Genomic DNA, 15665 nt, shown 5'->3' with positions numbered 1-15665 from the left:
TGCCGGGCCCCGGCGCGGGGGGCATCCCGGCCGCGCGGTTCGCGTTACGACTTGGAACCGGCTTCTGCCCCCCCACCCCGCACGCCCCCGGCCTCGTGCCCGCCCTCTCCCGGGCCGCCGCTTCGCCCCCGGGGAGACGACTGGGCGCCCGAAGCCTGAGCCTCCCCTCCCGCGGCTCCCGCGCTGCGGGGCCTCCTGCCGCCCGCCAGGCCCGCTCCCGGCCCGCGCCGCCGTCGGGGGGCTCCGCTCACGGTCCGCCGGGCGCGCGCAGCCCGAGCTGCCAAATCTGCAGCTCAGTTTTCCAAAAACCACCTCGTGCTGTGCACACCCTGGAGCCGCCATCCCCGCCCTGGGGCGAGCTCTTCGCTCCTCAGCCCCGGCCCCTCTTCCAGGTTCTTTCCGAGTCTCCCCCGGGCCTCCGCAGACGCCGGCTCCGGCCAGGGGCCCGTCTCCCCGCTGTCGCCCCAACTTGTGCAGCCCGGGAGCTGCTCCCGGACGACGGCGCCTGCACCGCGCCGAGAGCGGGGCTGTGTTTTGTCAACTAGGCAACACCAGACACGCGGACGAGTCCAGAAAATTGTACTGATGACACCCACGCCCCCCACTCAAGAGTAGACATAAAACGTGTTGCTTCATTTACTTGGTACTTATTAAAGAAATATAAAATTAGACCTAACTAAAGCCCTACCCTTACTTCTCCTTCCTCCCAATCACTGGGCTCAAGTGGGTGCCTATCATTCCTACTCCTGTTTTTATAGTTTTGTTATGTATGCTGTATGGATCTACCAACTGTATAGAATACCAATTTTTGTTTTTCAGGTTTACGAAAATGACGTCATGCTGAATAATCTTTTGCAACTTTTCTCATTTCCTATTATGTTTTGGAGATTCATCTGTATGTATGATTAACTACTATGTAGTATTTCATTGTTTTTCATGTGCCTCATAGTGTCTCATAGCATATAGCTGGATTTTTAAATTTTAATATGAGAGTATATCTCTATTAGCTAGAGTTAAGCTTGTTTTATTAATTATAATTGGATTAATTCTCATTGTCATTGAATTCTTCTGTTGTATTTTGGGGTATTTTTCACACTTTTTTTTGTATTTTCTTTTCTGCATTCCTGTTATATCCTCTGGGTTCAGTTTCAGAGAACAGAACTCATTCTAGATAGTTTAAGTACAAAAGGATTTATTATAGGGTATAAAATGGCTAAAGGGCTTCTCTGGAGGGCAGAAGAAGCAGATTCTAGGCTGAACCTTCGGGAGTGACTTTGAGAGACATGCGGCCGAACCAGGCCACCAAAAGAGCCACTGCCCCTTCTGAAATCTGGAAGCCACTTCTTGAACGGGAAAGTTGTGGCTGCACTTGCCAGCTCCTGAACTGGATGGCTAGTGTCATGATAAGAAGCCACCACAGAGAAATCAGACACGTCCACAGCAGTCCTCACCCACAGGAATAGCACACCCCCAGGCTCTGCTTCTCTTTCACCTTACAAATCAAATAAGAGAAAATGTGATTGGAAGAGCCAAAATTGCATCCAGAATCCTAGCTTCTGAAATACAGGAAGGCCCAGGAGGACACAGGAATGGGTAATGAGCTAACTCCACCATATTCATCCAGCGACTCACCAGTGCATTTATCTACCATGCCTGCATTTTATTGCATTGAATGACTGGTTTTTATTTCCACATTTCCTCGATCTGATTTGGAAGATATTCATTCCATTTCTATTCTTATTATGGTTAGCCTGATCATTCTCAATTTTTTAATCAAATAAATACATGCGAAGTATTTAACAATAGTTTTACAAGGCCTATGATTTGGAAGATATTCATTCCATTTCTATTCTTATTATAGTTAGCCTGATCATTTTCAATTTTTTAATCAAATAAATACATGCAACTTGTCAATAGTTTTACAAGGCCTATAATTTTATTTTTTTTTTAAGATTTTACTTATTTATTTGACAGAGAGAGAGGGAACACAAACAGGGGGAGTGGGAGAGGGAGAAGCAGGCTTCCCACTGAGCAGGGAGCCTGATGCGGGGCTCAATCCCAGGATCTTGGGATCATGACCTGAGCCGAAGGCAGACGAAGGCAGACGCTTAACGACTGAGCCACCCAGGCGCCCCAAAGCCTATAATTTTAAAAAGAAGTAATTCCCATTTCCCTCTATAAATAAGCTTGTCCTGCTGTTTTGTGATTTTTTTTTTTTCAGTTTTAGATATTGACTATTCATTTTCTATGATGGAAAAGGACGCTCTGGCTATTTTGTATCCTCAACCAAAGTATGATCTTCCCTGCTCCCATTCTTTCAGTGTGGTTATATGATAATTTTTGGTAAGTCAGTAGTAAGTGCTTACATAGCATACTATAGTTCCATTTTTCTACAGTTGCAGGGGCGGGAGGAGTTAATTACTGCCTCTGATTTTTATTTGCTTACATTTCTCTCAACCCATTACAAATCCTTCCTCCAGCTCTCCAACAGAATAGTGGAAGACATGGCTGAGTCTATGAATGGTCAGTCTGGGGGGATCTTCTCTCCTAGAGCACTTGGACTTCTTGCTCCACCCGGACCGGTCGCTCTCTGGGGCCGACTGCTGCCCCCACCATCGTCCTGAGGGGTCCCTTCATCCCCCGTCCTCTAACCTGCTTCCTGCATCCCCCGTTGTGCTCGCACTTCATGTACTCCTTCACTGTAGTGGAGAACAGTCCCCACTAGTTTCCTGAGAAAAAAAAGAGTACATAAAACATAAAACCCATGCAACTGTGTGTGTGTGTGTGTGTGTTTATTTTACGCTCATATTTGATTGATAGTCTGGCTAAGAATAGTCTTCTTCATTGGAAATCCTGTTCACTTAGATCTGTGAACACATTGCTTCACTGTTTTCTCACTTCTCACATTGCTATTGAGAAGGCCATTCACATTCTCTTTCCTTTGTGGGTGACCTGGTTTTTGAGGGCCCTTATTGTTTATTTTTATTTTGTCACCCTCGTTCTCTGAAGGCTTAATGTTCTGATGTTTTACAATGATATGCCTTGGTATGGGGTTTTTGTTGTTGTCCACTGTCTGGGCAGTGATATGTGTCTACAAACTGGACACTTGTGTCCTTCAGTTCTGAAAAATTGTCTCTTTTTTATTTTTAAGATTTATTTATTTTAGAGAGAGAGCACGTGCTTATGAGCAAGGGGAGGGGCAGAGGGAGAGAGAATCCTCAAGCAGACTCCCCGCTGAGTGTGGAGCCCGACCCGGGGTTCCATCTCAGGACCCTGAGGTCATGACCTGAGCTGAAATCCAGAGTTAGCCACTTAACCACCCAGGCACCCCAAAAATCATCTTATTTTTGGATAATTTTCTTCTCATTTACTTTGCTCTTTCTGGAAAATCTCTCAGTTAATAGATCTTCTAAATGGCTCTTCTAAAAAAAAATGCTCTTCTAATTTTCATATATTTTCTCTTCTATTTTCTATTTCTTTTTCTTTTTTTGTTGCTCTGTTTCCTGATACATTTTCTCAACTTTATCCTCTGACCCTGCTAATTGAACTTTTATTTCTGCTATATTTTTAACTTCTAAGAGCTTTTTCCTGGTTTTTGAATGTTCCTTTTTTTTTTTTAAGATTTTATATTTATTTGAGAGAAGAGAGAGAGAGAATGATTGGGGGTGGGTGGAGGGGCAGAGGGGGAGGGAGAAGAAGACTCCCTGCTGAGCTGGGAGCCCGACCTGCGACTCAATCCCAGGACCCTGGGATCATGACCTGAGCCGAAGGCAGACACTTAACAAATGAGCCACCCAGGTGCCCCTGAATACTTCTTTTTTATTTATTTATTTTTTAAGATTTTATTTATTTATTTGACAGAGAGAAAGACAGCAAGAGAGGGAACACAAGCAGGGGGAGTGGGAGAGGGAGAAGCAGGCTCCCCACCGAGCAGGGAGCCCGATGCGGGGCTCGATCCCAGAACCCCGGGATCATGACCTGAGCCGAAGGCAGACGCTTAACGACTGAGCCACCCAGGTGCCCCTGAATATTTCTTTTTTAATAGCATCCTGTACTCATTGCATGGATGAGCTATTAATTACAGGTTATTTCTGTTTTTACATTTTCTTCTACTCCTTACATTGTCTGCTTCTGTTTTGTCTGAGTTCATTTTTTTTGGTTCATTTTGACCTCCATCTAGAGGCTTTCCCCAAATCTCTGGTGATCCTTGACTCTAAAATAATAATTAAGGCAGAGATGATAAATATGTATAGATTCCTTTTTTCTGGAAATAAAAATGTTTTTAAATATATATATTTAAATATTCTGTAGTAGAGATTGCTAGCTGTCACCCCATACTCATTCTCTCCTCCTTCCTTTATTAAAGGAAACCCGGAGTTTTAGCTGGGTACATCACTGCCCAGCTAAAGCCAGCTAAAGACTACATTTCCCACTCTCCCTTGCAAATAGGTATGGTCATGTGATTATGTTCCACTCAATAGGGTGTGAGCAGAAGTAGTATAGGCAACTTTCTGGAGCAGTTGCCTGAAAAAGGGGAGTGGTCTGTTTCCTCTTCTCTCCTGCTTGCTGGCTGGAATATGGATGTGGTAACTAGATCAGGAGCAGCTATCTTAGGCCATGAGATAAAAACTATGTGTTGAGGGGCGCCTGGGTGGCTCAGATGGTTAAGCCTCTGCCTTCAGCTCGGGTCATGATCCCAGGGTCCTGGGATCGAGCCCCGCATCGGGCTCCTGGCTCAGCAGGGAGCCTGCTTCTCCCTCTCCCTCTGCCTCTCTCCCTGCTCATGCTTTCTCTCTCTCTCTCTCTGTATCTCTGTGTCTCAAATGAATAAATAAAACATTAAACAAACAAACAAACAAACAAAAAACTATGTGTTGAGAATGACAGGACAATGGTAGCTAGGATCCCAGCACTGTGGGACCACAATATTAGCTCTGGACTGCTTCTAGATCATTACATGACTGAGAGATAAGCATCGATTTTATTTAAAGCCCTGTTATTTTGGCCTTTGTTACAGGAATCAAACCAGGACCTTTTATACTTAAATAGAAAAATTTGTGTAAACATATCAAGATATGGTTAACAATAGTTGCCTTTGGGGATGTAGGGACTACTGGGAAACTTTTATCTTCTGCTTTACACATTTCTAAATGATATGTGTTTAAAAAAACAAGTATGTAGGGCGCCTGGGTGGCTCAGTCGGTTAAGCGACTGCCTTCGGCTCAGGTCATGATCCTGGAGTCCCGGGATCGAGTCCCGCATCGGGCTCCCTGCTCAGCGGGGAGTCTGCTTCTCCCTCTGACCCTCCTCCCTCTCGTGCTCTCTGTCCCTCATTCTCTCTCTCGCAAATAAATAAATAAAATCTTTAAAAAAAAAAAAACAAGTATGTATTACTATTAATATCAAGAAAACGTAAGAAAGAACAAACACCATTTAGTTTTAAACAACTGACTATAAGCTATGTGTGCATGTGTGCGGCTTTTTTATTTTTTTAAGTAGGCTTCGCATTCGCATCCAGCGTGGAGCCCAACACGTGGCTTGAACTCATGACCCTGAGATCAAGACCTGAGCTGAGATCAAGAGTTGGGACACTTAACCGACTGAGCCAGCCAGGGGTCCCATAGAATCCTGATTTTTAGTTGGGCATGTGACTTTCTTATATTTTGGTGTGGCCATGTAAGTTCTGTTCAATGGGATGGATATAAAAAGAAGTTAATGTAAGCTGCTACAGAGAAGACATGTTTTAGACAATACTCATGTGTATGGGCAAAAAACTCGAGGACTGTATTTGTGACTAATTGTATAACAGGTTATTTTAGTTTCTGTTCTGTGGGAAGTGTAAAGCATTCCAACAAAGGGTTTTAATGTAGATTTTTTTTTTTTTGCACCCATGCTGTTGATTCCTAAATGTAATAGTCTGATCATGACGCTGAATAAATGTGTCTTTAAAAAAAAAAAAAAAAAAAGAAGTTAATGTAGCAGCCTCTGAGAACCTTCCTTGTAAGAGAGACACAATGCATATGCCTTTTTCCTTATTCTCACCTTCCTCTATCTTGCTGCTTAGAATGCAGATGCCAATATCTTGCACCATGAAGTTGAGGTTTTGAATGGCAGAGCACCAAGATAAATACCTTGACTTCCTTTTTTTAAGTGAGCTCTATGCCCAATGTGGGGCTTGAACTCACTACCCTGAGATCAGGAGTCACATGCTCTACACACTGAACCAGCCAGGTGCCCCAATAATACCTTAACTTTTACATGAGAGAGAAATAAACTTTCATCCTGTTTAAGGTCCCTTTTTGGGAGGTTTTTCTGTTATAGCTAAATCTAATCCTAACCGATACACATCTTCAGAGAGAAATATATTGAGTTCTAAACAAGATGAATAAAACAAAATCCACAAGTCAACATAGTAGAACAAAACTGTAAAGTAACCAAGGAGAAGAGAAAGATTATCTATGAAGGAACAGTAATTAAGCTAACAGCACCAACAACCAAAGAAGCCGGAAGATTTTTTTAAAAGTCTTCAAAATTCTGCGTTTTCAAACAACTGATTCCCACAAATACTGAGCAATTCTCTTACAATCTTTATCAAACATGAAAAGTTCTGAGAATAACTTAGACCAGGGGTCAGTTATCTATAGTCAATGGGCCAAATCTGTCCCACTGTTTTTGTAAATGAAGTTTTATTGGAGAGCTGCCATACCCATTTATTTATGTGTTTTTATGGCTACTTTCCTGCTACAGCGGCAAAGGTGAATAGCGACAAGGAGATAAAACCCGATGGCCTGCAAAACTCAAATTATTTGCTCTCTGGCCCTTTACAAAAAGGAGTTTGCTAACGCCTGACTCAGACAAAGGAGACATATTAGTGAGTGTGAATTCCCAGTTTTTTCCTTCTGGTCTTCACACGGGGATGCTCGGGGAGGTGGTGACTATGGTCAACAGGCCCGAGGAGCTTCAAAATAAAGCTCCCAGGTTTTAATTCCACCTCTGCTGAAGCATCCGTGTTAGCACCTGGAAACAGCTTGGGTCATGGGGGTCCTGAGTCTGCGCTCAGGTTCAGGGTCTTGAAATTCTTGGTGTATCCAACTTCTGCAACCTCCCCTTCCCTGTGCCTTAACTTTTCACTTCTGTCCAGGTCGGGGCTTTCTGCTGCAAGGCCTAGCTATGGCCCACCGCACATGGACCAATGGTGAGTGCCAAAGCCGAACAAAGGAAGCCGAAAAAAAAGTGCCTGAGAACCAGGGGAAAGGGGACAAGCTAATAAGAAGCAAGATAATTTATATCAAAGAACTTCAGAAAGTGGACCAGAGGCAGCAGAGGAGGGGAGGGAGAGGGCTGAAAATACAAATATTGGTTGAAAGTGTGTACAAGGAGCAGTTCGACATCTGACTCTTGATTTGGGCCCAGGTCATGATCTCAGGGTCATGAGATCAAGCCCTGGGTTGGGCTCCATGCTGCTGAGTGTGGAGCCTGCTTAAGAATCTCTCTCCTGGGACACCTGGGTGGCTCAGTCAGTAAAGCGTCTGCCTTCGGCTCGGGTCATGATTCCAGAACCCTGGGATCAAGTCCAGTGTCAGGGCTCCTTCCTTGCTCAGCGGGGAACCTGCTTCTCCCTCTGCCACTCCCCCTGCTCGTGCTCTCTCTCTGACAAATAAACAAATAATTAAAAAAAAAAAGATTTTTCTCTCCCTCTCCCCTTCCCCCACCCACTCACGCTCTCTTGTGCTCTCTCTCTTAAATAAATAAATACATTTTTAAAAATCAGGTTTCTGGGGTGCCTGGGTGGCTCAGTCGGTGAAGCATCTGCCTTCGGCTCAGGTCATGATCCCAGGGTCCTGGGATCGAGCCCCACATCGGGCTCCCTGCTCAGCGGGAAGCCTGCTTCTCCCTCTCCCGTTCCCCCTGCTTGTATTCCTGTTCTCGCTGTCTCTCTGTCAAATAAATAAATAAAATCTTAAATAAATAAAAAAATAAATAAAAATCAGTATTCTATTATGATACACCAGTGGTTCTCAAACTTTAGTGTTGATCAGAATCACTGGAGAGCTTATTAAAACAGATTCCTGAGCCCCACTTCTGAGCGTATGATTCAGGAGGTCTTGGATGGGGCTGAGAATCTGCATATCTAACAAGTTGTCAGGTGATGCCGAGGCTGCCTGCTCTGGGACCTCACTTTGAGGACCATTGCATTAGATGAGGGGAGAACATATACTGGAGAACAACTGGAAGACTCCACTACACACCTTTCAAATGTTCTAGAAAATTTGCTAAAATCTCTTCGACTATTGCTTCTTCTCCATATTCTCTATTCTTTCCCTCTAGAAGTTCAGTTAGATGCATATCAAACGTTCTCATTCTATTTTTTGTTTCTTTTTATCTCCCTTTCATATTTTTCCACTCTAGTTCTGTGCTACATTCTGGGTGGTTTCCCCAGATCCATCTTCCACTTTATTAGCTTTTCTCTTCAGTTCTATCTAATTGGCTGTTTAACCTGCCCATTGAGTTTTATCTTCTTTAAGAACTATGTTTTCCTAGGGGCACCTGGATGGCTCAGTCGGTTGAGTGGCTGCCTTTGGTTCAGGTCATGATCCCAGGGTCCTGGGATGGAGCTCCACGTCAGGATCCCTGCTCAGCAGGGAATCTGCTTCTCCCTCTTCCTCTGCTTGTGCTCTCTTGCTCACTCTTTCTCAAAGAAATAAATAAAATCTTAAAAAAGGACTATGTTTTTCGATCTAAGCTTTTCAAATCTAGCCTGATCTTTATTCAGAGTCCTGTTCTTACGTTTTTTCCCCTTCTTTTATGCCTTTAGTTATACAATTTTACATTCTCTTTCAGCATGTCGTTTTATTAGCCCAAGTGTGGGGAGCTCTGATCCTATTCGTTGCATCTGCTGGCTCTTGCTTATGGTGGATTGTTTCCTAAAGTTTTTAACTATGCTTTCATCTTTAAGGGGGCTTGATTTTTTTTTCTTTTTGGTCCTGTGGGTATCGTGGGAATCCTGGGTAGCGGGAATATGACTCAGATGCATTTATGCTTTGTTCAATGAGCTACAGAAAAATCAATTACTAGACATGAGGGTTTTTATTACATGGATATTGTAAATGCAGACCCTAAACCCCTGTAGGGCCAAATTTTTGGTTTCTCAAGGGTTGTTTTTTTTACCCCCAGAGCCCAGCCAGAGATAGCCAAGCTTCTTTGTTAACTTTACCACTGGGTAGCATTCACTATTTCCAGCTGAAATTTTACCTTACAGGCAAATGCATTAATCTGTACTGTTTCGTGGATTCTGGCAGGAGGCAAGAGATTCCTGGTCAAAGACACCACCCAGCAAGCAGCATGAGCATCATTTTTGTGTCAATTCCCTTTACCCTCCAAGTCCCACAGGGGTGATGCAGAAGGGCCCACGTGGATGCCTACACAGGCAGTGGGTTCTGTCACAGGGGAAGAATGAGCCCGTTCTTTGTGCCAGAAGAAGGCATTACCTCATCTCTCAAAGCTGCTAGCCACACACACAAGCCTGAGAAATGGCCCAGGAAAGAATGATCAGAGATTTGCGTTTGCGGCATAACCAGCCAGCATGCCCAAGAATGCTCAGGTCCCAGAGAAGACTGCTTCTCCCAATACACCTGAGGTCCTGGCTTGGGTTCCTGGTCTAACTCTCTGGGACTTAAAAACTGAAACTCCAACCATCACAGCCAAGAGGAGCCTAACGGGACATGATGACTAAATGTCATGTGGAATCCTGGAACAGAAAAAAGATAATAGGTTAAAAACCGAGGAAATTTGAATAAAGTATGGAGTTTAGTTAATTAAAAAAACCCCAAAACTTGAAGCTCCTAGATTACTGGAATAGATAAGCACATACTTACTATTTGACTTTTAGTCACTTGAGGATTTTCTTTCCTTGTGAGTTCAAGTATGCATTACAGTTTTTGTCATATCTTATCCAGTATTTCTAGGTGTTTTACGGTTTTCCATTTACCTTTGTCTACAACTTTGTTGGAATCCAGGTGTTTGTTTAAAATTTATATTCCTGGATCCCATCCCCAGAGATTATGATTTTTGCAGACTGGATTGTAGCCCAGGATTCTGCCTTTATAACAGATGATTCTGTTACAGGGGGTTTGGGGGCCAAACCTTAAGAAATCCTGCCATTAAGAATGTAATCATAGGGGGCTCTTGGGTGGCTCGGTTCGTTAAGCGTCTGCCTTCAGCTCAGGTCATGATCTCAGGGTCCTGGGATTGAGCCCACTTTGGGCTCCCTGCTCAGTGGGGAACCTGCTTTTCCCTCTCCCACTCCCCCTGCCGCTGCCCCTGCTTGTGTGCTCTCTCTTGTTCACTCTCTCTCAAATAAATAAAATCTTAAAAAAAAAAGAAAAGAATGGAATCATAGGATGGGTCAAAGAATTAATAGTCTGTCGTCTTTCTCTTGTATTTTTTTAAGATTTTATTTATTTATTTGAGAGAGAGAGCCACAAGCAGGGGAAGCAGCAGGAGAGGGAGAAGCAGACTCCCTGCTGAGCAGGGAGCCTGACACGGGGCTCGATCCCAGGACCCTGAGATCATGACCTGAGCTGAAGACAGACACTTAACTGAGAGCCACCCAGGCGTCCCCAGTTCATAGTTTTCAAATTAAAAGTATTCAACCTCTTAGCTTGGCAAACACTCCCTCCAATCTTCTGTTGCAGAGACCAGAGAGGCAGATGACACTTCCTGGCCTCCCTCATCCATGGGGTTGGCAACATGGCCAGTTTGGTTATTGAGATGTAAGGGCAAGCATTATGGGAAGCTTAACAAGGGACACATTTAGCTGCAGCTAGCCTCTTCCTTCTATATACTTTGAATAGAGAGATGATGCCTGGACCTCTGGGGCCATTTGCCACCATGGAAAGAGAAGGCATAAAAACAAACTCAGTATTCAGAAAGACAAAAAAACAATATTGCCATTGTTGAATAGCTAAACCAATACTTAGTGTTCCTCTAGATTTATGTGAAATAAATTTGTTTAAGTCACTAGAAGTCAGTTTTCATTTCTTGCAGCCAAAATCATTCCTGATGCACGTAAGGATCCTCATTTCTTTAAAACTTTTTTATTTTACATAATTTTAGACTTTTAGAAAAGTTGCAATAATTTAAAGAATTCTTGGTGTGCCCGGCTTTCTCAGTCAGTGGAGCCTGTGACCCTTGAACTCAGGGTTGTGAGTTCAAGCCCCACATTGGGTATAGAGATTACTTAAAAATAAAACCTAGGGGGCGCCTGGGTGGCTCAGTTGGTTAAGCGTCTCCCTTCAGCTCAGGTCATGATCCCGGAGTGCCGGGATCGAGCCCCAAATAGGGCTCCCTGCTCAGCGGAGAGTCTGCTTCTTCCTCTCTCCTCTCTCTCTGCCCCTCACCCCACTCGAGTCTGCTTCTCCCTCTGCTCCTTACCCCACTTGTGCTCTCTCTCAAAATAAATAAAATCTTTAAAAAAAATAAATAAATAAAATCTAAAAAAAAATAAAGAGGGGCGTCTGGGTGGTTCAGTCAATTAAGCGACTGACTCTTGATTTCAGCTAAGGTCATGATCTCAGGGTTGTCATATCAAGCCCTGCGTTGGTCTCCACACTGGGCATGGAGCCTGCCTAAGATTCTCTCTCTCCCTCTGCCCCTCCCCTCACCCTCTCTAAAAAAATTTTTTTTAATTAAAAAAAAGAATTCTCATATACTCTTTACTCAGATCCCTCAAATATTTGACTTCACTTGCTTTATCATTTCTTTATCTCTCTCTCTCTCTATATATATATATATTTTTTAAGATTTATTTGTTTGTTTTGGGGGGGAGAGCAGAGGGAGAGGGAGAGAGAGAATCTCAAGCTGACTCCCTACTGAGCATGGAGCCCAATGCGGGACTGGATCCCACGACCCTGCGATCATGACCTGAGATCACTACCTGAGATGAAATCAAGAGTCAGATGCTTAAACCGACTGAGCCACCCAGGCGCCCCTATATATATTTTTCTAAATCATTTGAGAGTAAGTTGATATGGTGCCCCTTTCCCCCTAGATACTTCAGTGCTTATTTTATAAAATCAAGGATATTCTCTTACATGATCACAGTGTAATTATCAAAATCAGGAAATTGACACTGATGTAGTACTGTTATCTAATCTACAGACGTTATTAAAATGTTTACCAACGGTCCCAGTAACATTCTTTATGGCAAAAGAAAATCTGAGATTGCTCACTATATTCAGGTGTCATGTTTCTTAGCATCCTTCAATCAGGAACACTTGTTCAATTTTTTAAAAAATATTTTATTTATTTATTTATTTATTTGAGAGAGAGGGAGAGTGTGAGAGAGAGCGATCACAAGCAGCGGGGAGGGGTAGAGGGAGAAGCAGACTCCCCGCTGAGCAGGGGAGCCCGACGCGGGACTCCATCCCAGGACCCTGAGATCAGGACCTGAGCCAAAGGCAGACGCTTAACTGTGTGAGCCACCAGGCGCCCAGGGTGCTGGGCCAGAGCTGCCTGACCCGAGCTCTGGCCTTTCGTAGGCAGAGGCAGGTGATGCAGCAACCTGGAAGAAGAAATCCTAACCCTGCCTTCCCCCAGACCTCCAATCTCCTTGTGACGCCCGCCACTGGCCAAACACAACCACAGCCTGGAGGGAGACAGTGACGCGGTCCATGTGGCCAGCAGTTCTGGGCACAGAGGAAAGTGAGGGTGGAGAGTGGGTCCAGCGGGACGCACAAAAGATCTTTAGCACACGCTGTCCTGAGTCTTCCCTCCTCGTCCCCATTCTCCCTCCACCTGTCTAAAGCCCACATCTGCATACTTCTTGTTCTTCTTAAAATCCATCAGTTACTCCCAATTATTCCTGGGATAAGATCGGAGGTTTAGTACTAGCTCATTAGAACTGATGGTCAGGGGGAGCCTGGGTGGCTCAGTCATTAAGCGTCTGCCTTCAGCTCAGGTCATGATCCCAGGGTCCTGGGATCGAGTCCCGCATCGGGCTCCCTGCTCAGCGGAGAGCCTGCTTCTCCCTCTCCCTCGGCCTCCTGCTCCCCCTGCTTGTGCTCTCTTGCTATCTGTCAAATAAATGAATAAAAATCTTAAAAAAAAAAAAAAAAGAAAGAAATCCAGAATGTAGAAATTCTACAGGATCAACATCATAAAACTGCAAGATTAAAAAAGAGAGAGAATTTATAGTTGAAGGATTTAAAAGGCCTGTCAACCAAATGTGATATGTGTACCTTGTTTGACACCTGATTCACACATATGAACTATTTGAGCAATTACAAGAGACTGCAGAAATGCAAACATCGACTGCATGTCTGGTATTTTAAAATGATTGTTTAAGTGTGATAATGGTTTGGGGATTTTTTTCTTAAGTCCTTCTATGTAAAGAGTGGGATTTCGCACCCCAGTACTATTGACATTCTGGACTGGATAATTCTTTGTTGAGGGAGACTGTCCTGCACATTGTAGGATGTTAATCAGGATCCCTGGCATCTACCCACTAAATGGCTGCAGTACTCCCTTAGCTGGGACAACAACAACAACTAAATCTCCAAATATTGCCAAATGTCTCCTGGGAACACAGTTGCCCCCTAATTAGAAACACTATGCTAAAGACACATCCTGAAGTACTTATGCTTGAAATGATACTGTATCTGGGATTTGTCAAAATAACCTAAGGGGGCTTGGGGTGGCATTAGGGAGGAGAACAGTTTGACTATGTGTGGATAATAATTGAGGCCACATGGGAGTTCATTATACTATTCCTTCTATTTATATGTTAGTTTTTCCTAATAAAAAAGTTTAAAAATTGTAGTGCTGAAGGCGTATTAAAATATTTCCATTTTCCCCAAGCATCTTTAGCATATTGGGTTAAATAAGTTGTCTCTAAATCAAAAGGTTATGAGTTTAATTCAGTTATTTAATAAGTCTTTGAGAAGCCCCTTGTCTACTTCCAAAATCTGGAGGAAGTGGATAATTTCATAACTGAATAATAAATTCAGGTAATTTTTTTTTTGCTTTTAACAAAATTGCAAGACTTAATCATGTTCTAATTATCATAAATCATTGAGATTCTTTGGATAAACTAAGGAGTTCCCCAAAATGGATGACATCATTATAACGAAACACCTTCTATTGCCATATGCTAATTTGATAGCAAAGGTTCGCAGAGCTTACATTTATAAAAATGAAAAATAGAAGAGAACTGGCCATGAGCCCTAACTCATTCTAGCAAGTAGTAATGTTTATCCATAAGTTCCTTAAACCTTCATTTAAAAACTCTTCATTTATCCCATTAAGAAACGCATTTCAAATATCTTACTTAAACAACTGTCCAGACAATATGGGACTTTGATCAAACATGCACTAATGAAAACTGTAATGACACAAAGTATTTTTCTGGATTGCATTAACAGCCTTATGGTCAAAGGAAATAGAACAAATTTTTATTTTTGTTAGATAATCATGACAGAATCATAAAAAGACTTACGCTTTAAATATTACATTAGGATAAAATTCTGAGGGAAGTGGAATGGAAACGTGAGCTTAAAGAGGAAAAAGATGTAAGGGTTCGAACTGATAAAGAGCTGTTTGTGTACCTTTAAAAATGGAGAGGGAACAAAAATAGACACATAGATCAATGGAAAATAGAGAACCCAGAAATAAACCCACACTTACATGGTCAATTAACCTACAACAAAGGAGAAAAGAATATACAATGGAGAAAAGACAGCCTCTTCAATACATGGTACTAGGAAAACTGGACAGCCACATGCAAAAGAATGAAACTGGACCACTTTCCTATGCCATATACAAAAATAAACTCAAAATGGGTTAAAGACCTAAATGTGAGACATGAAACCGTAAGACTCATAGAAGAAAACATAGGCAGTCATCTCTTTGACATTGGCCTTAGCAACATTTTCCTGGATAGGTTGGGAAAACAAAAACCGACTATTGGGACTATACCAAAATAAAAGCTTTTGTATGGGGAAGTAAACCATCAAGAAAATGACAAGGCAACCTACTGAATGAGAGAAGATATTTGCAAATGATATTATCTGATAAGGGATTAATATCCAAAATACATTAAGAACTTATAGCAAAAAATTATCTGATTAAAAAATGAGCAGAGGAGCACCTGGGTGGCTCAGTTGGTTAAGCGTCAGGTCATGATCTCAGAGTCCTGGGATCGAGCCCCTTGTTGGGCTCCCTGCTCAGCAGGGAGTCTGCTTCTCCCTCTCCCTCTCTTCCTCTGCTTTCTCTCTCTCAAATAAAATCTTTTAAAAAAATGAGCAGAGGACCTGAATATTTTTCCAAAGAAGACATACAAATGACTAAAAGACACTTGAAAAGGTCTCATCATCACTATTCATCAGGGAAATGCAAATCAAAACGAGATATCACCTTACATCTGTCAGTATGGCTAGAATCAAAAAGACAAGAAATAGCAAGTGTTGGCAAGGATGTGGAGAAAGAGGAACCCTCATGCACTGTTGGTGGGAATGTAAATTGGTGCAGCCATTGTGGAAAACGGTGTGGAGGTTCCTCAAAAAATTTAAAAATAGAACTACCCTGGGGCGCCTGGGTGGCTCAGATGGTTAAGCGTCTGCCTTCGGCTCAGGTCATGATCCCAGGGTCCTGGGATCGAGCCCCACATC

Source organism: Phoca vitulina, unplaced genomic scaffold (genome assembly GCF_004348235.1).
Source record: "Phoca vitulina isolate PV1807 unplaced genomic scaffold, GSC_HSeal_1.0 scaffold65, whole genome shotgun sequence".
Lineage (NCBI taxonomy): Eukaryota > Metazoa > Chordata > Mammalia > Carnivora > Phocidae > Phoca > Phoca vitulina.
Note: the sequence above shows the minus strand (reverse complement) of the source record.